Source organism: Eleutherodactylus coqui, chromosome 4 (genome assembly GCF_035609145.1).
Source record: "Eleutherodactylus coqui strain aEleCoq1 chromosome 4, aEleCoq1.hap1, whole genome shotgun sequence".
In the NCBI taxonomy this organism is placed as follows: Eukaryota; Metazoa; Chordata; class Amphibia; order Anura; family Eleutherodactylidae; genus Eleutherodactylus; species Eleutherodactylus coqui.
This window is the reverse complement of record NC_089840.1, coordinates 143,292,482-143,317,822: the sequence shown is the minus strand read 5'-3', so window position 1 is coordinate 143,317,822 and position 25,341 is coordinate 143,292,482.

Below are 25,341 nucleotides of genomic sequence, written 5' to 3'. Positions count from 1 at the left end.
TGGTTTAGCAGATTCCCCCTCCTCCAGCCACAAACAAACAAAAAGCTGAGGATCGCCCATCTCCTCCTGTCTACTCAATAACACAGGGGAAATAAGAAAAAAAGAGAGACTGCTTACTGGCTCTGGTGGCACTTCAGAGCACTGTCCCTGCCCTCACAGCATCCTGCTCCAAGCTATAAAGTTATTTGCTCTATATACCAGCTACTTGCTCTGTACCCCAAAACGGTACTTTGCTGATTTACTGCCACCTGGTGGTGAATTCAAGACATTACATCAACTAATGCAAACTTCAGGGCTAGTTTACTACACACGATCTGTTACCAGTATTCTAGATCCTAAACAGAGCCTGGCTGACTTGCTGCCACCTAGTGGTGAAATCAAGAAAATACATCAATGAGAGCCTGCAGCGGGAACAAACGCCATTTCTTTTAAAACAGCCCCGCTACTACCACACAACGGAAGCGAACATACTAAAGTAGAGGGTGGGGAAAAAAAAAGACAGAGCTCAGAAAGGACAGAATGGTAGGACGCCAGCCCTCTTAAACTAAGTCTGCAATTCCCCTGGAGGTGGGACATCACGCATGCCCACTTTTTATAAACTCCCTAAAAGCAAACAAACCGGAGTAACAGAGGACATTTCCTCCACTTTTCCTTCTGCTCCGGGGGAACTGGGGTGTAAAAACCCATTAAGCAGCACAACCTGCCGAAACGGCAACATATCTTGCTCATTACATAGACCTGACGGGCGACCTTGACCCCTGATTCATAAGCCAACAACAGGTCGTAACTGTTAGACAACCCAAGGCCTGGGAAAAGTCCGCCTAAATCCTAAGACTTTCGACCTATGGCAAACTAAAAGTAAACTCTGAAACACACTGCAGTGATACCGGATCCAAATTTAGGGGCTAAACTACAAGTTATGTGGTGACGAAGGCCCCCGCTGACCTGGCATTGAAAATCTTACACCCAGCCTAAAACCACGACTGTCTACGGACTGTGAATCACCGCCCACAAACAGAATCACCAGCAAGCGCTCTCAAGAGTTGAGGACACGAGGGCATGGATAAATTCATAAAACGGACTGACAACCACAAAACACCTCAACGCACTTCGCAAACATCTCAGCGATCCTTTTCAGGAAGCAAAAACATGCAAAACATGTCAAAGTCCAAAAGTAAAAAAGAGAAACCATCCTTAAAGATTATTCAGGACTCCCCACAACACAGCCAAGAACCAGAACCATCACAAGACCTGGAACAAGAATACGATATGACAACTCCATGCTCTTCCACGGGCCACAGCCCAGACCATACACCTGATCTAGGAACACTTCAGGCTGTCTCAGTGGCGCAAGAAGTTTCACGAACCTTAATGCCCATGCTGGACAAGAGATTCGAGGTTCTCCACACATCTATTAACTCGGCTCTGTCTCTCATTACCACAAACTCCCAAAAAATTGCAGACCTAGAGAATAAGTTGAATTCACAAGAAATAACCATCTCCAACATGGAACAAACCATAACTAGATGTCACGAGAGCAAGCAGGCCCTTAGAGATAAACTCGAAGATTTGGAAAATAGGGATCGCAGAAGTAACTTGAGATTTGTGGGAATTCCAGAAACCATTGTGGGAGAGGACCTGATGACTTTGCTGACAATAGACCTTCCAAAAGTCCTAACCCCAGATGTCGCCTCTGACAGATCCTGTATAGAAAGGGCACATAGAGTGGGGCCCCCCTGACAATTGGGACTTGGCCAGCGACCAAGACAGGTTATTGCCAAATATCTCAATTGGGCGGTGAGAGAGAGTGTCCTCCGAAACTATCGGAGACAACAAACATTGACGGTCAGAGGCTTTAAAATACTTATATTCCAAGACTTTTCAGCATCGGTCACCCAGAAAAGGAAGGCTTTTACGCCAATCTGCAGACACCTTCACGACAATGCCATTAGGTTTCAGCTGCTCTTCCCAGCCAAACTGAGAGTAATGGAAAACGGCAGACAACTGATCTTCAGCGACCCCCAATCGGCGGCCCAACACTTTCGGCTGGAAGCCGGTGATGAACCATGACTGATCTAGAATCCAAGGATTCTGGTGCACTGTGGCGTGGCAATAAGCAAACATTGCCACTTTCTGAGAAAAGGTTTAACCAATTCTTTCCCCTCCCAGGGAACTTTATGTAATGATGTTTTGTTTTGTTTTTATAGTTGTAAAAGTTGAATTGACACCAATATATCTCTCTCCTCCTGCGATGTCCGGTCCTGGTGCCCTGGCGCATGATCCTCCTAACATAATGCATTGGACTTCCTGCCGCTTGCTGGGACGGCTGGGACGAAAGGTACAACACAACAATACAACACAGAGATTGCAGACTCCCCCACCATGACAGACATGAACAATAGAACAGAACAAGAGTATCTCACACCCACATATATCGAGATAGTATCGTGGAACGTAGCAGGCCTCAACACGACATTAAAAAGAAAAAAAATCATTACACATCTGAGACGCCTGAAACCTGACATTATATACTTACAGGAGACGCACTGGAAGCATGATTCGGGAAGTACCCTTAAGGCCCCATGGCTCGACTCATGCTACACTGCAAATTACACATCAAAAAGAAGGGGGGTGGCTATCCTATTCCGCAAAGGCCTGATATACTCAGTGGAAGAGGAACTAGCGGATAAAGAAGGCAGATTCCTGATGCTCAGAACACGCATACACGACATGGACTATACCCTACTTAATGTCTATGCACCAAACCGGACAACCAACAATTTCTTTCCAAAACTAAATCCTATGCTCTTTCAGAGCCAACACCCAAATCTGATCATAGGGGGAGACCTTAATACCGTTATATGCCCCGACATGGACAGGACGTCGCCGAACAACTCCTTTACACAAACAACTAGAGACGTCATACACCTTATGGAGACACAAAATCTTTGTGATCCCTGGCGCATAACAAATGCAGACTCCAGAGAGTACACACATTACTCAACAGCCGACCAGTCCTTGTCAAGGATAGATTGTTTCCTTTTGTCAACAATGCTGTTTGGGAAGCTCGTAAATGCTTCTATTCTTCCCATCGCAATATCAGATCATGCACCAATTACGTTATCATTTCAGGGTAAAAACTCACAGAGTAAAACACGAATCTGGTCCTTCCCTACACACTTATACCGATCGGAAGACTTTAGAAACTATTTAAAAATCCACTGGGCGAATTACATCAACGACAATATTGAACACACAGAAGACACGGCTCTCCTCTGGGCAACATCCAAAGCGGTGATGAGAGGTCACATAATGAGCTACACCTCATACAAGCGAAAGCAAACAAGACACTAATTCCTCAAACTCCAACACAACTTAATCACAGCACAAAAGCACTACGCCCAATTGCCATCTCAACAAAACAAATCTGTCTACAACCAGACAAAACAAATCTTAGAAACCTATGTCCAGAGGCAGGCCCTATGGCTCACTAAGATAGATCAGAATAGATACTACCGAAATGCCAATAAGCCTGGCCGTTTGTTAGCCCGCATAATTAGTGTACAATCCACGCATAAGCCTATACTATCCCTGACTGGCCCTACTACGAATGCAAAAATCTCAAAACAGGAGGAAATAGAAAACATTTTATCCAACTATTTCGAAGATCTATATAGAGCAACCCCCACAGACAAAAATGAGATTCAAAGGTGGCAAGATACCCTCGCCCTACCAAAACTCACTGCCGAACAGAGAATCCTCCTGGAGGAACCGATCTCAGAGACAGAGGTGAAAGAGGCGATTGGGACATCACCAAACAACAAAACTCCAGGCCCCGATGGATATGGGAATGAATATTATAAACTTCTACAACTAGAAATAATCCCAACCTTGACAAGACTGTATAATGAAATCTATACACAAAACATACAAGTAGACACATTATTAGACTCAAGAACCGTCTTAATACTGAAACCAAACAAAAACCCAACGTTAGTCCAATCATATCGCCCAATATCCCTATTAAATAGTGACTACAAGTTCTTGACAAAAAACTAGCCAATTGTTTACAAATGCTCTGCCCAACAATTATACATCCCTCTCAAAGGGGCTTTCTAAGCAATAGGCACGCTACTAAAAACATACGAACAGCAATAGCAGCGACAATTGAGGCCAGCCGCCCACACACCCCACAAACATTACTACTAAGTCTAGATGCAGAAAAAGCATTTGACAAGGTGTCCTGGCCCTTTCTGCAGGCCACCCTGCGAGACAGACAATTTGGCCCAAACGTTCTCAACTTTATTGGGTATATCCAAATTAATGTCTCAACCACCCTGACAGTTAATGGACATAGCACTCAGCTCATAGACATATTTCGGGATACAAGACAGGGATGCCTGCTCTCACCCCTACTTTTTAATTTATCCCTGGACCCCCTATTGCACCTCCTAAAACCAACCTCACCAATGACAGCCCCCCACCCCCCGCCCATATCATCCCAATATCTCCATAAATGCTTTTGCAGATGATGTTCTCTTGACCATTAAGGATCCGGTTCATACACTCCCAGAAATACTCCAAGACCTTCAGACACTAGGCCCTCTATCAGGCTACACTCTTAATCTGGAGAAAACCGAAGCACTCTTAATAAAAGGTTCGCAAACACTACATTGGACTCACCAATACCCCTTTCAATGGAGAACCCGATTTGTTACCTACTTGGGAGTCCGTGTTCCAAAGAGATATCAAGATATATACAACATCAACATGAAGCCATACATAACAACCCTAGAACAAACCCTAACAAAATGGCGCAAACTCCCGCTGTCATACATAGGTAGATGTCACCTATTTAAAATGGTAGAATTCCCTCGCCTTTTATACTTACTACATGTTCTCCCAATATATATTACCCCTGAGGATGAGAAAAAGATAAACTATCTAATAGGAACATTTATCTGGAAGGGTGGCAGAAGCAGAATCCCCTTCAATATCCTCAGACAACCAAAACAAAATGGAGGAATAAACCTCCCCAACATAAGAACTTACAATATTGCATCACTAACCAAAATAATCATAGACTGGATACAGCAGACATCCGTTTTCGTAGACACGGAAATAGAGCAAACCCTTATCCCCCAAATAGCCTTCCCTAATTTCTTACATCTAACATATCAAATGATCCCAATAGAATACAGAGAGAACCCTCTCCTAATGTCGACCTAGAAAGCATGGCAAAAACTCCGCAATGCCACAACTTTACACCCACACTTTTCACCGCACTTAACGCTCTTACACAACCCATATTTCCAGGCCAACTCATCTCATGGTGAATTCCGATGCTGGCATATGGGAGGAATAATCAATATCCAGTCCCTACTACATAAAAATACTCATAAAATGCTGTCATTGGGAGACCTGCAATCAAAATATCCACATATCCAGTTTACCTTCTTTCCGTATCTGCAGGCCAAAAGTTTTGTAGACAAAATATTATTGAAAATACCTATGAATGAATGGCTTGAATTAAACCAAATTCAGCTGAAGCAACCTACCAACACACGTGGTCATACGACTAGAACTTACCAATTCCTAAACAGCCCACTAGATCACAACACCTCCAGAACAGCACTCTCAAAATGGACAGCAGATATCCCGGGACTCACAGTACCACAACTCTGCTAAAATATAGTCTGACTATATTACCCTCAAGTAGATATGTTGAAATGACCTTACAGATATACCATAGAGCATATATTACCCCTCAGCGAGGACAAAAAATGGGATTATACAATAATGACAGATGTTTCAGGTGCCAAATGGCGGGGCGGGCCTTCGTCACTGTCTGTGGGACTGTGGGATGGTCCAGAATTTTTGGATTAGAGTACACCGCTATACAACAACACATTTGACCTCCGCAGCCCCGTTCGACCCCCTGTGGGCAATCTGGATAAATATAGATGCACCCCAGGCAGCCGTAGGCTTCTGCACATGGTCGCCATGGCAGGGATGAAAACCGTTCTGCAGACATGGGTACGTAGATACGACCCCTCCCCCCTTTAAGCTCTTTCTGGAAAAGCTGTCCTTTCTCATGCAAATGGACTGGACTGAGGCCTCATTTCAAAAAGAGGTGCAGGTAGAGGGATTCTTTGAGGTGTGGGAGAGTTTCATTGATGTCCTACCGCAATGAGTGAAAAGGGCAATCGAGGAATCCTTCAAAACAACCATATGGTATATGGAGAGATCTATATCCAGAGATCCACCAGTTAGTGGGACTTGACCTTATGTGGGAAACACCTTGGGGGCCTACTCACTGGGACATAAAATAGACATGTTTCTATAAAGAAGATACGACTGGACTGGATATTCGCAGAGGAGGAGAGATGTAAGAAACCGATTTCATAATGTATCAGGTGTCAAAATTGTTTATTTTCAAGGATGTTACTGTAGTGGGTTAAGTAATGTGACCCCTACATATGTTTCCCCCCCCCCCCTCCCTACAACCCCCCACTACCTTGATTCTTCGATCCCCCACCCCTCCCTGTGTACGCTAAGGGAAAAGGAGAAAAATAGAAATCTGGTGAGAAGCGGTGGCTGTCTTGACAAAAGATATAATATGCAACCCTATGATGTAATAATGTGTACAGCTCCGTATAAAAATGTATCCCTTAGTGCATGTCCTGGGTGTAAGCAGAAACCCTGCTCAATGGAAAAATGCTCGATAAAACTTTGTCGAAATAAAACAGATTTTCCACAAGACAAGGCTCCTAACCTTACATTCACCCCCTCCCTTCTACCCTCCCTTTCCTCTCCCCCCCACCCCCGTTCTCCGCATATGCTGGGGCAGAAACTCAAAGGAAAGTAATTTTAAAAGCCATAATGGACTTACTGATGGAAGGATATCCTAATACTTTTGTACTATGCAATCTGACAGACAGCCTAATATAAATGCATGATTATTACTGCAAACCCTGTATGTGAACGGAGATCCTGTTTAATTTGAAAAATGTTTAATAAAAACATATTAAATAAATATAAGCCCTTCCCTGAAAAACAAAGAAAAGTGTTAAAAAAAAATACATACTCACCTCACTTCGGCTGCCGAGCTCAGCCACGTCTTCTCCTGGCTGTCCCCGACTCTGTAGTACTGAGCTATCAGCAGCCGGAGATTTAAAATCACCACTTGCTGGTAGCTCTGATTGTAATTGGCTGAAGTGCTTCAGCCAATTACAATCAGAGCTACCAGCAGGCGGGGATTTTAAATCCCCGGTTGCTGATAGCTGAGAACGATAGAGGCGGTAACAGCGCAGAAGTCGCCACTAAGCCCCGGCAGCCGTCAGTAGCTTTTAAAACAGTGTAAAAAAAATTAAAATACTGCCCCCCGTCGGTATCCGGGGCTCAGCCACGTCTTCTGCCGCTGTCCCCGGCTCTGTAGTACTGAGCTTTCAGCAGCCGGGGATTTAAAATCCCCGCCTGCTGGTAGCTCTGATTGTGATTGGCTGAAATGCTTCAGCCAATCACAATCAGAGCTACCAGCAGCCGGGGATTTCAAATCCCCGGCTGCTGATAGCTGAGAACTACCTAGCCAGGGACAGCTGCAGAAGGTGTGGCTGAACCCCAGCAGGTGGGTATAGATTTTTTTTTACACTTTTTTAAATGGCTTTTTTTAGGGAAGGGCTTATAAAGCCCTTACCTGAAAAGCCATTGACAGCTGCCGGGGCTCAGCGGCGACTTCTTCTGCTGTCTGTAGTGCTGCTCTGTAGTGCTGCTCTGTAGTGCTGCTGAGCAATCAGTCAAAATTTGCACGCTGTCTATTTTTAAACGGCTCTGTCCGTAAAATCATATGTTGTAATAACATGTTGGCACTTATGATAAATAAGTTGGTTTTGGGTTGCAGTTTGGGCACTTAGCCTCTAAAAGTTTAATCATCACTGTCATATACTAATAGATTACACAGACAACCTCCTCCTCATGCAGTAAAATATTATACAAACGATCTCTTCCTCATATACCAATATATTACACAGATGACCTCTTCCTCATGCATTAAGATATTACACAGAGGACCTCCTCATATACTAATATATTATACAGACGACCTCCTCCTCATGCAGTAAGATATTACACAGACGACCTCCTCCTGGTATACTAATATATTACACAGATGACCTCTTCCTCATGCATTAAGATATTACACAGAGGACCTCCTCCTCATATACTAATATATTATACAGACGACCTCCTCCTCATGCAGTAAGATATTAAACAGACGACCTCCTCCTGGTATACTAATATATTACACATATGACCTCTTCTCCACATATACTAATATATTACATCAGTACACACACACATACATATTTAAATTATATTCGTGTCTAAAAATAAAATACACGGGCAACGCCAGGTAATCAGCTAGTATCAGATAAAATGTAAGAAAATAAAAGGCTAGAATGGCAGAACATCTATCTGGAATAGAGAAAGGCCAGCATTTATATTTCAGAAGCTGGAAAACACTTCATAGAAAGACATAATAGTTCTATGGAAGCTTTTTTCTTCAGAAGCCTTGAAAAAATAAAAAGGCCAATAACGGGTGGTGATTAGAGAAGTTGTATCCTCAATTATGAGGCTTTTTGGATTCTTGTCTGAGAACGAAGTTCCTGGCAGGTATGAATTATAAAAGCAATTTGCTATATATCTATTAATCGCCCTCTAAAATGTGAATAATCTTTGCGGATTATGACAAATTGTAATTTATAACCCATAATAACGGTCTATATGACTTTAAGTAGAACATGTCTTATGATTGGTTCCTCAGCTTTTAAATAGCATCCAGACTATGTGTCATTTATACTGTGAACAAGAGCCAATAGCTATGAAAAGCATAATTATGTACATTAAGCTTCTGGGACCATGTCATAACCAGTTTCAAAGTCTATAAATGAAGATGATTTGTGTTATGTTTGGATGCGCCAAACTTCTGTCCAACTTGATATTAAAGGGACATGCCAGCAAAAACACATTTTTTCCATCACTGTATGCATCACCAAATTACCTGTAGTTACTGGAGAAAGGTAAAAGAACAATATTGATTAATTTAAGAGGGCATATGGGCATATATTGCAATTTACAGTATTACATGTCAATGAACATCTGTCTAGTGCCAATAGTGCATCAATATAGAACTGAATGACCTGGACCTTGGGAAGTATTATTTGTACATTATAATTCTATAGTTGCTTATAAATAGAGATGAGCGAGCATACTCGTCCGAGCTTGATACTCGTTCGAGTATTAGGGTGTTCGAGATGCTCGTTACTCGTAACGAGTACCACGCGGTGTTCGGGTTACTTTCATTTTCTTCTCTGGCCAATAGAAAGACAGGGAAGGCATTACAACTTCCCCCTGCAACGTTCAAGCCCTATACCACCCCCCTGCAGTGAGTGGCTGGCGAGATTAGGTGTCACCCGAGTATTAAAATCTGCCCTCCCGCGGCTCGCCACAGATGCCTTCTGACATAAATCAGGGAAAGTGCAATGATGTCATTGAATGGCTGTGATTTGCTGAAGGCACGTGTGTTTCTGGAGGCGGGGATTTCAACCACTGCGTCCAGAAAGCAATGCTCTGCCGGGGACCAGGAGGGAGCGACAGCCTGCAGCAGCACCACAGAACGCCCGGTGAAGTGAGTAATGATTTTTATTCTTTGCTTCGCTGTATTCCCGGCGTATAAGGTGACAGTTGGGGGGTCGTCTTATACGCCCCGTCGCCTTATACGCCGGTATATATTTTTATTGTAACACATTTCTGGATGAGTTGCAGGGAAGGGCTTATATATTTAAGCCCTTCCCGACAATTCATCCCGCGATCGCCGGCAGCCCATTGCTTTCAGTGGAACCTGCTGTATTGCTGGCTCCATTGAATTCAATGGGCAAATATCGTTCTTCTCTGCCACAGCTGTTACAGCTATGGCAGAGGAGAACGATCTTTATGCTGACAGTGGGGGGGGGGGCCCACTCTTGCCGCTATTGTGGCTTAATAGTGGGACCTGGGAACTTGAGATGCAGCCCAACATGTAGCCCCTCGCCTGCCCTATCCGTTGCTGTGTCGTTCCCATCACTTTCTTGAATTGCCCAGATTTTCACAAATGAAAACCTTAGCGAGCATCGGCGATATACAAAAATGCTCGGGTCGCCCATTGACTTCAATGGGGTTCGTTACTCGAAACGAACCCTCGAGCATCGCGAAAAGTTCGTCCCGAGTAACAAGCACCCGAGCATTTTGGTGCTCGCTCATCTCTACTTATAAACCATTTCAAGTGAATTTTTCTGTTGACTATGCAGTCTGATCTCCCAGCAGCATTTTCTAGAATAGGAGCAGACTAGATTTATATATGGTTTTGTTGGAAAAGATACAGTATAACTTGTATTTTATACATTCACATAATTTCTCATTGGGGCTTTAGGAATACAGTAGGTGGTGCTATGAGTGACTTGGTGAGAGTCATTGGCATATAAAATATGGGATTTCAAACAATAAATTACAAGTTAAACTGAATCTTTTCCTACAAATGTATATATCAAACTGCTCGGCTTGTCCTTTTCTGTAACATCATGACCAGTATTTTAAAGATTTTTTTTTATATTCTTCACTATTGTCTTGCTGATGCTGTTTGGGTCCCTATCACATCTCTGTTTACAATCTTGCATAGTCACATATCATCCAAACAGATGTACTTATAAGTGCAAACAGAACTAGTAGGAGACCCAAACATTGGCAGAAAGGTGAATAATTCTAAGGGTACAGTAAAGGCCCTTTTAGACACAATGATTTTCGCTCAAGAATCGCTCAAACGCATCTTTTGAGCTATCGTTGTGTGTAACTGCACTGACATTGTGCAGTTTTCGTTAAGCCGCCGCTGATCTTTCAGCATGCTGATCTTTCAGCACCCATGAATGGGTGGAAGTGAGAGCTGCCTCTGATTGGCTCAGCGCTGAGCCAATCAGGGGCAGCTCCCACTCACACCCACTGCAGGCCGGCCGCGCTGAACTCCGTCTGCCGGGACAAGTGAGTATATATTTTTTTTATTTTTACACATTTCTGGATGAATTGCAGGGAAGGGCTTATATATTTAAGCCCTTCCCGACAATTCATCCCGCGATCACCCGCAGCGCATTGCTTTCAATGGAGCCGGCTGTATTGCCGGCTCTATTGAATTCAAGGCGCTGGACAGCTCCAGCCCGTTTCGATTGAAACGCGGCTAGAAACAGTTTTTTTGGGCGATTTTTCGGCCCCGGTCACGCGATTTGCGGATGCGCATCCATCATGCGATCCGCAAATCGCGGCAAAAAACGCCCATGTGACTAAGGCTTTATAGTACAGCAAAAAAAAAAAACTATACAAATTGGGTACCGTAGTAATCATACTGACCCATAGAATAAAGTTATCATGTTTTGTTGCAGTTTGTGCTCCGTAGAAACAAGACGCACTGCATGATGGTCGAATGTCGTTTTTTTCATTGTACTCCATTTTTTAAAAGTTTTTCAGTACATTATATGGTACATTAAATAGCACCATTGAAAAATACAACCTGTCCCAGAAAAAACAAGCCCTCATACAGCGACGTCGGTGGATAAATAAAGGAGTTACTTTTTTAAAAAGAAGGCATAAAAAACAAAAATGGAAAATAAGAAAGGGCTGCATCATTAAAAGGTTAAAGAGTATAAGATTTTACAAACATTGTGTCTATATATCTGTGCTCAAAGCTGCAATATCTGTAAAACACTGCAAAGTTCCCCTTTAAGAAAACTAGACAGGCGCAGATATGGAATACTAAATAATGGTGTTACTAAAGTGGTGTTATAGCACAGCATGAAGAAACAGGTTGGAGCATTTAGGCTTCTCTAAACGCAATGACAAAAAGGAAAACTATCTGCAATGATCATAGGTAAGCAATTGTTTCTGCTCATCGATGTGGGAAGGGCTGTGAAGATATTTCCAAACAATCAGATGTCTGTCATTCTAAAATAAAGGAGATTCTATTCTACAAATGGGAAACATCACAAGCCGCTGTCAGTCTCCTCAGTAATGCATATTGTAAAACTTTCACCAAACTATCTGACCATTCACAAGCTACAAATATGCATCTGTTGGTGCTGGTAAACTTAAAAATACTTGGCATTTTATGTTGTGTTTTTTGTGGGAAGCAAAATCTTTGCCAGATGTTATCTGCATCTCAATAGGAATTTATAAAATGCAGTACAAATACTGCAGCTTATTTATCACAATGAAAACAATTGAATTCTGGCATTCCAAAGCTGCAGGATTTGAGCACACGCTAAAACTGTGTAATTTTTTTAGCGATGTAAGCCCAGCCCCACAACTTTTTCCAGAAAGGGGGCAGGACCCAGCTTTACAGGGCACAGGCCAGTCATGTTTACTATAATCTATGCCAGAAATTGGTGTAAATTGGAGTAGGTTTTCCTTTGGAGCATGGAAGTGCCGCCACATGAAACAAATGTATTAAGAGTAGAGATGAGCGAGCATGCTCGTCCGAGCTTGATGCTCGTTCGAGCCCTAGTATACTCGAAAGTACTCGTTACTCGAGTGAGCACCACGCGGTGTTCGAGAAAATTTAACCCTCTCCTCCCCACATGTTTAGCGGCTTTTTTAGCCAATGAACATGCAGGGAAGGCTTTGGCACCTCCTGCTATGACGTGCCAACTCTGTGCACGTCTATAGCAGTGATTGGCTAGCTGGATCACCTGATGCTCGCCTCACATGGAGGCTGGATTAGCTGAGGGACAGAGCTGCTGTGAATGAGGGAGAGCGTTTGTGTAGGTTAGAAGGAGTGTTTAGGCAGGGATTCATCTTCAAAGAACCCAACAGTCCTTTTTAGGACTACAACTCCACTTTTGTGCATCATCCGTTTGGCTGCTTGGGATCGGTAGTGCGCACAAAGCATTCACAAGCATCCAGGCTGTATACTGCATACTGTTCTATACAGTATACTGCTACTGGTGTACACAGACTATAAAGGAACTAACAAATCTCCTCTCATTTTTCTTTTGTTATTTGTTTTTGGCTGAAAGCATTTGCATAATAGACCCAAGGGTGTGTCCTGTTGATCCACACTATATAACAAAACCGTGCACATTTTACACTGTCAATTTTTGGCTTAAAGCTTACGTAAAATACACTTGGTGTGTGTCCTGTTGATCCACACCATATAACAAGACTGTACTCATTTTACACTGTCTATTTTTGGCTTAAAGTGTACGTAAAATACCTTTAGTGTGTGTCCTCTCGATCCGCACTATATAACAAGACTGTACTTATTTTACACCGTCTATTTTTGGCTTAAAGCAGAGCAGGCAGAGGCCGAGGTCCTGGGAAGGGTGAAACAGTGCCTGCTGCTGAGGGAGAAGTAGAACGCCGCATATCTACGCTCCATAGCTTAATCTCACAGTTTGCAGGTCCGCAAGGTACACCATTATTAAAACCCCAACACTGATGGTGAAGACGTGGATAGCGGATAACACATCCAGTAATTTATCTGCCACCCAGTCTTCCATGCAGTCCACTCATGCTAGCCAAGGGACTGGACCTGTGAATCCTCACGCTGATCCTCTTTCCTCCCAGCCTGGTCACTCCAGGAAAAGGAGAGATTCAGAATAGGCATGCTCACAGGAACTGTTCTCAGGTCCCTTCCCTGAGTCGCAAACATGGGCCACCTGAGGAGTTTGTAGTAACCGATGCACAAAATTTGGACCTTTCACAGTCTCAGGGTGATGAGGGTGGGGACTTCCAAGTAGTGTGTCAAGAGGTATTTGTTGATGATGATGATGATGATGAGACACAGTTGTCTGTCAGTGAGGTTGTTGTTAGGGCAGTAAGCCTAAGGGAGGAGCAGACTGAGGATTCTGAGGAAGAGCTGGTGGATGATGAGGTGACTGACTCGACCTGGGTTGGTAAGCCTACTGAAGACAGCGCTTCAGATGGGGAGGCAAGTGCAGCACCAGAACAGGTTGGAAGAGGCAGTGGGGTGGCCAGAGGGAGAAGCAGGGCCAGAGCAAGTAATCCCCCAGCTGTTCACCACAACACCTCCTCATGGCAAGCTCCTGTGCAGAGGGCTACGTGTTCAAAGGTCTGGAGGTTTTTTAATGAGAGCACGGACGACCGACGAACAGTGGTGTGCAACCTGTGCCGCACCAAGATCAGTAGGGGAGCCACCACTACCAGCCTGACCACCACCAGCATGCGCAGGCATATGATAACTAACAACCCGACAAGGTGGAATGAAGGCCATTCACCACCTGCGGGTCAAACCACTGCCTCTTCCCCTGTGTCACATGCTGGCACTGAGATGCAATCCCCCTCCCAGGACGCAGTCACGAGCGTCTCCCGCCCTGCACCCACCCCTTCACCTGCACGGTCCTCCACTGCCTCCACCAATGTTTCCCAGCACAGCGTTTAGCTGTCCATAACACAAACATTAGAGCACAAGCACAAATATGCAGCCACCCACCCGCATGCACAATCGCTAAACGTGCATATCTCCAAACTGCTGAGCCTGGAGATGCTGCCATATAGGCTGGTAGAAACTGAGGCTTTTCACAACCTCATGGTGGAAGCCGTCCCTCGGTACTCAGTCCCCAGTCGCCACTATTCTTCCCGCTTTGTCGTTCCCGCTCTACACCAGCATGTGTCACAGAATATCAACCGTGCCCTCACCAATGCGGTTACTGGGAAGGTCCACTTAACCACCGACACATGGACAAATGCTAGCAGGGGTGACCACCAGACGTTTGCCCACAATTTGGCTTAATAATGCGACCTGGGAGCCTCAGATGCATCCATGCATGCTGCCCCTGCTGTTCTCTAACCATTTCTGTGGTGTTTCGATTACTTTCTGATGTTTTCAGGTGAATGACACACCTTCCCCTATGCAAAACATGCGTCACCTTGAAAAATGCTTGAGTCTCCCATTTACTTCAATGGGGTTTGTTACTCAAAACGAGATCTCGAGCATCGCGGAAAGTTTGGCTCGAGTAACAAGCACCAGAGCATTTTGGTGCTCGCTCATCTCTAATTTAGAGGCTACTGCTTAATACATTTGTCACTCAAAAAATGTGCACGTAAAGTGAGGAAGAGGTCCACAAAAGACAGTGTCTGTACTGTATTTAGGACCTTCCTGTTGACCTCCAGCTAACATTTGGCCATGGTGTTTATTCGACCCCAAAAAAGCAACAGAAATAGTGTTATTATTAGTAAAAATGCCACGTGTCAAACCCTACTATGCTGGGCTCACACAGGTATTTTTCAATGCAGTATTTATGAACAGATTTTCATGCAGTTTTTTAAACAAATCCAGGAGTGGGTCCAAAGGGTAGGAAAAGTCTCCAGTTCTGTGTTTGTTTAAGAAGAAACTGCATTAAAAGCTGCATATATGAATCCAGCCTAAATGTAAAAATGATCTACATTTATTACAAGTACTAAATACAACATAAGTTAAAGCTTGTATTCCCACTTTCATCAAATTTTATTAGAGGCACTTGGGTAGAATTTACATTAAGAATCTATAAGGATGGGTTTCTGTCAGCTTTGCATGAGACAATGCTGCAAATTCTCCACGTTCTTCTTGGCAATGCAATATAACATTGATTGTAAATGATAGAATGGTAATAGATACTCTTTAACGTAGTTTGCTAAAATGATGTAATTCAATGTTATTGCTTATATACCAAACAGTATGAAGGCAGAATCTGGAGCATTTAGGCTCATCTAAACACAATGGAAAAAAGCAAAGCTATCTGCAATGAACTCAGGTAAGCAATTGTTCTGCTCATCGATCTGGGAAGTGCTGCAACGGCATTTCCCAACAACTTGACATCTGTCATTCTAAAGCAAGGGAAATTAAATTGCCAAGGTGCCTCTATTTCTTGCATATTGCAACATAGTGTTATACAGTGATCTTAAATGATGAATTGCAATGTTGAAATGTATATCAAGTAGTTACATTTTAGCAAATCATATTGCACTAAGACAAAAACACTGTTCCTTACCAATGTATTGATACAGTAATCTCAATTATATTAACATATTCCAAGCCACAGTTAAAGCAGAAAAAGTCCATGCTAGACAGTAAACTAAGAAAGAGAAGTAAGCTATTGTCTGGAAGTAGGCTTTTATTCTCATTACAACAAATGTACCGCAGACAGTAATGGCACCTAAAGTATAAGCCTGACACTATTTATGGATGTTAAAGAAAACAAAGTAATTTAGCAATATTCCTTTCTGTGTATCCCATTACTTATTGTGATAAACAACTTATTTTCTGAAATGTTAAAGTCAAGCAGAGAAAGTAAAACTCTGACAAGGTTCATTGATAAGACCTAGGCCCCAAATAAAGAAATGCATTTCTTGTGTAAGCAATTATGTAGTGTCATCTATTGGCATGTTTTACTCTAAGCCCCATTAAGCCTGTGCCAAAATGCATAGATCATTTTCATTGAACATCCATTTAATGGCTGAACAAAGAGATACATAAGCTTTATTCCTATTCTCGGTAAATGGCTGCTTCTATTGTGTTCATAAAAGCTGCACCTTAACTGGCAATATAAGCTCCGGTCCGCTAATCAGCTCTTATGCTACTGATCAATCATGAGATCATGATGAGCTATTTGATAGATCATTTACAACAATAGCGATGGTGTTCCAAAGCCAGATGGAAATAGACTGCTAGTGGCATTGACCCTTGCCCATCATTTGCGTGCCAGTTTATTGACAGAAAGAACATTCTAGAACGCAAAGTCTGTAGTCTTATAAGCTACAGCAGATGGCTTACTTTGGATGAAATCTTTCAAAGTCCCTTAGGATTTGAATATATTTATTTTTTTCTTCCAGCAAATTGTTTGGCCTGCAAATATCTCATTAAACATCGGATAGTAAGGTTTTAAGCTAATCTCTGGTTAGGGAAAGTCTTTTCTATGATAATAAGATTGTTTTTAGAAAATAGAGTTATATTCTGGACCTCTTGTAGATGGCTGTTTTATCTGCATAATATACATGTTTCCTTAATTGCATATGCAAATGAATAACAACACAAAAGTTTAACTCCATAAGGAAAATAAATCAATAGCCCCTTAAAAATGCAGCCCCTTTATTTCTTTTCTTCTCACTTTTGGTTTTACCTTCTCCCTTTCAAAAAATCTTAATACTTTTAATTTTCCATTGGTGTAGCTGTCTGAGGGCTAGTTTTTTTATGTGACAAGTTGTATTTTTCAGTGGTACTATAAATGTACCATATAATGTACTAAAAAACTTCTAAAAAAAACATACTTGGAGTGAAATGAAGGGAAAAAAACTGCCTTTTTTGGGGTGGGGGGGCCGTCTTCTTTTATAGCATACACACTGTGAAAAAGTGACATGATAACTTTTTTCTGTGGGGCAATACAATTATGACAATGACAAATTTATAGAGCTTTTTTCAGTGCTACTATTAATAAAATAAAAGATTTTTCTTACTTGCTGGAAAAACAAATTATTTTCTGCCATCATCTTTTGACCACCATAACTTTCTTATATTTCCATCGATACAGCCGTGTGCTGGCTCATTTTTAGTTGAACATTTTGGAGTGTGTATGAGTTTTTCATTGCTTTTCATTAACTTTTTTCATGGAGATGGAATGGCCAAAAAGCGCAATCCTGGAGTTGTGCATTTTTATCTGAAGAGTTTCACCATGTAGGATAAATACTTTGATAGACTGGACTTTTAGAGACTTTGTGATACCAAATATGTTTTTTTTTTTTTTTACTTAGATTTTTTACTATGAAGTTAAAAAAAAAGGATTTTTCCAACAGGGAGATTTAAATACTGCTGTCAGAATCGTTAGTGGTATTTGAAGGGTTGACAGCCACGATTGATGCGACTACTGATCGCAGCTGTTGTGGCTCGGTGTCAGCTGTCAAAGACAGTTTATATTGGCCGTGTATAGCATGGGCTTGGCTCCCGATCCCGCTTCATACAAATCCTGCACACCTGGAATGTACATATACGTCCTGGGTATAGATGAGCGAGTATACTCGCTAAAGGCAATTGCTCGAGCGAGCATTGCCTTTAGCGAGTATCTCCCCCGCTCGAGACTGCAGGTTCGGGTGCCGGCAGTGGGCACGGAGCTGCGGGGGAGAGCGGGGCGGAACGGAGGGGAGATCTCTCTCTCCCTCTCTCCCCCCCCCCCCCCCCGCTCCCTCCTGATGACAGCCGCTACTCACGGCTCCCCAGCGCCGGCACCCGAACCTGCAGTCTTGAGCGGGGGAGATACTAGCTAAAGGCAATGCTAGTCCTGGGACATGAGGGACAGCTTTTAGAAGAGGCCACAACACACAGTATATTTCGTAGCAGTGCCTAGTATAATAGCTCAATTCCATTCACTTGAATGGTCAATTCAGATAATTACTTAAATTCTAAACATATTTGTATTTAATATGTGCTTGTCATTAGTGCAATTCTATAATATAGCCACAAAAGTAATATAGTTATTCTGCACCGAACAGAGCTGGCATCATTTTATTAAAGATTAACAAAAAGCAACAACTTTGAAAAGCTCAAACGGAAAAGGAACGAAAATACAATAAATGAAACAAAATATATTGAACACATGCATTTGTAAGAAGACAATCATTTTAAATAGTAACGATATAAATATTAAGAAGATGAACATCTTATTAGATTGTGTTGTAATCCTAGGTGGATTTGACATGGATTTATTAGTAATTTACAAAAGGTGACAAGGTACAATGCTCCTTTGTGATTCAATTTTTCCGCTTTGCAAAGTGATTTGGAAATTATTCTGCTAAGAATTAAATCAGCTATGAAAAATCGAAAGAGGTCTTGTAACTCCTTAGAGTGATATACCATCACAGTGCTATATTCTCTTATGGATTGGTCAGCTTTTGGAAAGAAAATTCTTGAAAACAAGCTCTATGATGTGATGTTTCAGGCTGAGATACTGCAATTAAAATGCAAAAACAAAAAAAAGATGACGCAAAACCCATACAATTGTGATAGGTAAGGGTGAGAGCAAGAACAGTGAGGGTTCAGACGGTACTAAAAATTAGTTGATGTGCTGCCTCAAAGATGACGCACCACCCAAGTGGGTGTGAGTGAACAAGACGATAAGACTAAAAGAACTGGTGGTTTGGCGCAACACTCTAAATATGAAAGAAATATTAAAGATGATGCAGTGCGAAACTTCTCCTTTATTAAATAATGTACAGAGCCAGGAGGGAAAAATGTGAACTGTATTATGCCCAGTGTAAGGCCTGAAGGGGTGCTTCATCACTTTAAATCCTTGATGTTTTTTGAATCAGTGAGTCATTCACAACCCCCATCAGGCATGACACATACATTTCGACTGAATTATTCCTTTAAATGCAGCAGAGTTTAAATTTAATTGCAATAGGCCTTATAACTAGAGCCGTGCCTCTGCTACTATAGCCTGCTGGAACAAAGCCTATGGTTTGCCAGATTAATTACTTGTGAAGAACATTCTGCAGCTCTAAACAAGGAGAACATTTAACATCCACTCCGTACAAAAAAATTGTTTCTGAACTTCAATGACCTTCGCATATAAATCTACTGTAACTGTATAACTAGTCCTGCCAGAAAGTCCTGTGCATAGGTCAGCATGGAATTTCCAGGATACAGAGATTAGATTAGTGACACACCTATTCTTTGAGATCAAGAAAGTTTTTAAGGTTCTTTCACACTGGATGGAATTTGTCCATGCGGACATTTCTGCCTCACAATGTTATCCCTACGGAGTTTGAATTCTGCATCTACTAAAATCTGCGCATCTTTACTTCAAAACCACAAGATTAAATTCCGCTGCAGAAAAGTTTTCTGCTTCGGGAATTAAGGGCATTTTGTGGAATTGCTTTTGGAGATTTCTTTTTTTAAATCAACTTTTATTGAGATTTTCAAAAGTTATTCAGATAGACAATTAACAGTTGTGGCATCTGAGGATCTTCTAGAGTAACAAAAACCCCTACAGAATTAAATTATAACAGTCAAAATATCACTCTAAAGTCCTTCTATCAGGGGGTGGAGGGTCTACCTCCTTCACCAACATAAAGCTACCTATGCCAAAGAAAATGCTGCCACATATAAACAAATAATAACAACTATAAAAAAACAAAAAAAAACACCTAAACGAACAGACAAGGACGGAGGGAGGGGGGGGGGGGGGGAGAGGGGGACAGAGAAATATGGTACGCACCTAATACCTAATCCTGCTTTTGAGTTGGGGAGTCGGCGCTCCAGATAGGGTCATGACACACCTCATTCACTGCCCCGCAACACTGCTTAGTCACTTAAGATCTTTCCGCAGCAAACGCCAGGGATCCCAGGTAAGCAGAAACTTTTCATGTGAGCCCTTCGACCAGCTAGTCAGCTCCTCAAGGTTGTATATTAGATTTACTTTGTCTATCCATTGCTCAAGTGTCGGAGATGTTTTTTGAAGCCAGAGGAGCGGAATCAGGGCCTTGGCTGCGTCAATAAGAAAAGCCAATAGTTTATTTTTCAAAGGGTGAAAATGCGCAGCTGGCCTCCATAAAAACACCATTTCTGGGGTAACAGTCAACTCTGCAGAAGATAACCTTCTCATAACCTCCTCGACCTTATGCCAGAAGGGTGCAACCAACGGACACTCCCACCAAATGTGTAGAAATGAACCGATGCCGCGGTCACATCTCCAGCATCTATTGTGAGGAATTAATTTATGGTCAAACAGCTATTGAGGTGTTGCGTACCATCTCAAAGTAATTTATAATGGTTTTCCTGTGATAGGATGCACAGAGGGCTGTCCTCAGGGCAAGGTGGGTGTCCCTCTCGGAGAGTGTTATGCTGAGTTCCTTCTCCCACGAGATTATAAAAGTAGGTTTAAAAGTAGCTGGGGGGAAACAAAGTTTTTTCTTAGATTAGCAATTTTCCTCAAACTCAATCTATTGTCTTCCAGCATTTTCTCGAAGGGGGTTAAGGGTCTGGTGGACTTGTGTAACCTGGTAAAGTCTCCCAATGTGCTAGTAATATGTGCCACCTGTAAGAAGGACAGGTTGTGGGAGGGCAAAAGGGTTGGTAGAATTTCATCTGCTTTTAGCTGAGCCAGGGCCTGAAGGTCTTTAAGCTGCAAGCCGTCTAATTTATTCCAGAGTGCCATTGTGCTGGGGTCCAACTTCTTCCCCCAAATTAAATTATTCAGCTTTAAAGGTATAGTAGGGGAGGGTACAGGGGCCAGAGAGTGTCTCATGACATCCCAGACCTCACAGGGGCCACATAATAGAGGGTTGAACTTACTGCTGTTGTATGGGTGTTTTGAAGGACACCATAAGTCCTCTAAAAAGGTTGTACCGTGTGAACCCCGCGCTAATAATTGAAGGAGCTGATCTCTTTTTGGTATCACCAGATCTGTCCTGTATCTTAAGTGGGAAGCTCTGTAAAAGTCATTGACGTTTAGCAGGCCAATTCCCCCTTCTACACTTCTCTTCATCATGAGACTAAATGCCAGCCTCGGTCTCCTCTGTCTCCAAACATAGCTTATGAAAATCGAGCGTAGGTTTTTGAAAAACAATGCCTGAGGGAAATAGGTAGCATGCAAATTTTATACAGGATTAAAGGCAGAAAATAGGTATTCAGAATATTTTCCTCCCTAACTTTTGGAGATTTCTGACATACAGGAGATGTAACTCCGCAACTGAAGTCTGGGAAAAGAACACAAGAAATTCTGCAAGATGTGCCGAAAAATGAAATCCAGTTAAAAATGCAAAAAAATCCACACTAGTTGACAGAGTCTGCATCGTTTCTGCGTCCTGCAGACAATTCCATCTTGTGTGAAGGGTCCCTCAGAGATCTTTCACACAGGATGGAATATTCTGGAACAGCATTGTGGAATAAGCCTTATGTAGAATAGTCACCAGCAAAATCCACACTGCTAATATTTGGATTTTGGTGCAGAATTTAAAATAAGAGAATCCTTCCAGCAATCCTGTATGAAAATTTGCAGTTAGCAGTCCAGATTTTGATGCAGAATTCAGCGATGGCAAAGCTGTTGTGGAATATTTCGTCTCATATGAAAGGTCCCCTACCGGTCCCAGAGGATAGGATCTGATCCTGTCCTTTGTCCTAAACATTTGGCTCATGCATGGAACCATAAAACAGCAATATAGGTATGAGCCCCGTTGTTATGTATTTTATAAATAATATTAAACCTATAATACATTGAAAGGTACAATAGCTACCAAGTAAATGGTTAAATAAAGACTAAAACAAAGCGTTAGTGAGCTGCTGCATTGTAACTACAGCATAAGGTGGCAGAGAGATGTTCTGCCAAAAGCAGAAGCCAAGATATTTACTATTTACATATTTATTAGAATTTCCTGCCTGCCTCGGGGAGCAAAGCCTTCTGAAAATCTAATTCCTTAAAGTAAACAGTCCGTCGGATAAATGCAGGAAGAAAAATAATGAAACCAAGCCTTTTGGAATTGATGATATGGCACAAGGATGAATATTAGAGACTTGGTGTGTTACTGAGGGAAACGTCTAACCATTGCACAATGGTGAAATCCTTAGCAAATCAATTACAGAGTCACTTAATTATGCTTGGTGTTATTTGGCCATGTTAATACCAATTAGTGCTGGTGCATTTTCAATAATATGTTTTTGTGGTTTCCTTTACCCATGGGTAATAAATATTTCTAATCACTTTGAAAAACAATTCATGGATTGGTATACAACATTAATTTGAAAAGTTTCTTGAATAGAACAAAGAAATACATAATTCAATCCTGTGTGATGTTGTTCTTTTCTGGGAAATCAGTGCATCAATGTATTCTCAACAAAGAAGCAGGCATTTTTATGTTATTGCATTCAAAAACTTTAATTTGGACAATTTTTAATTTCTACTGTTGATATAGGTTGTGTCTAGTGTTGCAGCACTTTAATATGGCTTTGGTGTAATACAAGAAACAAGCTGTGGACATGAGTGGCGCCGGTTCAGGAAAATAGCAGACTTTATTTCTAATTTTAATACAAGCCCTTTTATATTCTCCAGTGAACTGTGCATATGGATATTCTTTACAAGCAATCATTGCTGGTTCCAACAGACAGACAACAACCGGAAAATATACAGAAAGAACACAGCATTGTCTAGTTAAGGCTGCATTCACACGAACGTATATCGCCTCGGTTTTCACACCGAGCTGATATATGTCGTCCTCATCTGCAGGGGGGAGAGGATGGAAGAGCCAGGAGCAGCCAAATCCACAGCTGTGGAATTCTACATCACAATCTGCAGGTCTAACTGTGGATTTTGATGCAGAACTGCAGGCAGGTTTAAAGCCATCTTCAATTTTGCATCAGGTAGCCTGCGGATTTTGGTATGGGATTTAACGCAACTTGTGGTGCGTCGTGCGGCATCTTCCGTCCCATTTGAAAGGTCTCGCCCGATATACGTTGTCCTCATCTGCAGGGGGGGGGGGGGAGGATGGAAGAGCCAGGAGCAGGAACTGAGCTCCCGCCTCCTCTCTGCCTCCTCTCCGCCCCTCTGCACTATTTGCAATGAAAGGAGGCGGGACGGGGGCGGGGCTAAATTCCAAGAATTAGCCCCGCACCCGTTCCACCTCTCCCCATTGCAAATAGTGCAGAGGGGCGGAGAGGAGGCAGAGAGGGGGTGGGAGCTCAGTTCCTGCTCCTGGCTCTTCCATCCTCCCCCCCTGCAGATGAGGACGACGTATATCGGCTCGGCATGAAAACCGAGCCGATATACGTTCGTGTGAATGCAGCCTAATACTGTAGAACCAGAAAAGTAATGGGATGCTGTAATTCTGAAGTAATGGACAGAGGTGCATTAACATTAAAATGAAAGTTGTCTGAAATTTTGACGTATAGCCGTACAACGCACCGCAAGTTGCATTAAATCCCATACCAAAATCCGCAGGCTACCTGATGCAGAATTGAAGATGGCTTTAAACCTGCCTGCAGTTCTGCATCAAAATCCACAGTTAGACCTGCAGATTGTGATGTAGAATTCCACAGCTGTGGATTTGGCTGAGACCTGCGTCGTAATTCCATACCACGTGGATCGTCCCTTTTGATTCAAATTACTGTTGAAATAGCATGCACAATGTAATGACTAGGAATAGAGATGTAAAATAACACACCACACATGTTAATGAGCATATAAGGCAGCTGATATAGTAGATCCTCCTCAAGCCTTCTCAGTTACTGGGCAGTACAGCAGTGATAAAGAGTCTATACATCAACCTTTTGTATATTGTTTGCATATATTTATGAAGGTAGAGATAAATACTTTTAATTACATTAGGGGCTCAGTCAGACGAGCGTTTTTTTCCCGCATGAATAGGTGCGTGAAAAAAAGCAGAATGCATGTATAAAAAATGCGTGACCGAAGCTTCAGACGCGTTTTTTATTTGCATGGTAGTAAAATTGAAAGCAATGGGAGAGGATCGCTATCCCCTGCTGGTCCACAATGCACCCCCCTAAATTGTATGGGAATACAGCCACACATCCGTGAAATACTGTGCTCCTCCCAAAAATTGCTCCAAATAGTGTATAGTGATGTATGGATCAATCATAGATGGATGTGACTGAAAACAAAAGAAGGCCAACATAGAGTCTCCTAGATTAAAAATTGCACTAAGGTTGACAGCAGGTATGCTGCTTTTTGAAAAGCAATGTCATAAATTTTGCAAGGATAAATTCTGCTACATAAAAACAACACTCAAGCATGGACCTACTCCAAGGTACAGCTGCAGAGCTACCAAAAATATATCTATCTAAGACGGCTGGTCTGTTGCTTGTTTTAAAAGCAATGTCATAAAGTTTGCAGAGTACGAATTCCACATGGGCCTTCACTAAGGAAAAGCTGTAGAGCTACAGATGTTTTTTGTGCTTTAGAAATGGGAGTATGAGGAGGAAACAAGGCCGAAAAGGAGAAGAAAAGCAGGAGCAGTTCCCCCAACCAGAACAGCACCCTGAGGGCAACGCGTGGTCTTTGATATAAATCTATGCTCAGTCACATTGGCAAAAAAAAACTGATCAGTGGAATCTGCTATGGGGGTGCAGAAATTGAGTGAAATCCATGCCTGGCTCATTGTTATAAATGTCAGGCAGTCCACATTGTAGAAAATCACAAAGTGGAGAAGATTTCTGTGCTAATAGATATGTTTGGTAAAAAGTTATACGGAAAAGTAGAACTTACTTTACAGGAGGGACTTGGATTTCACTGGGTCCCCCCAGTCCGGATTAGCAGGTAAGAGATCACC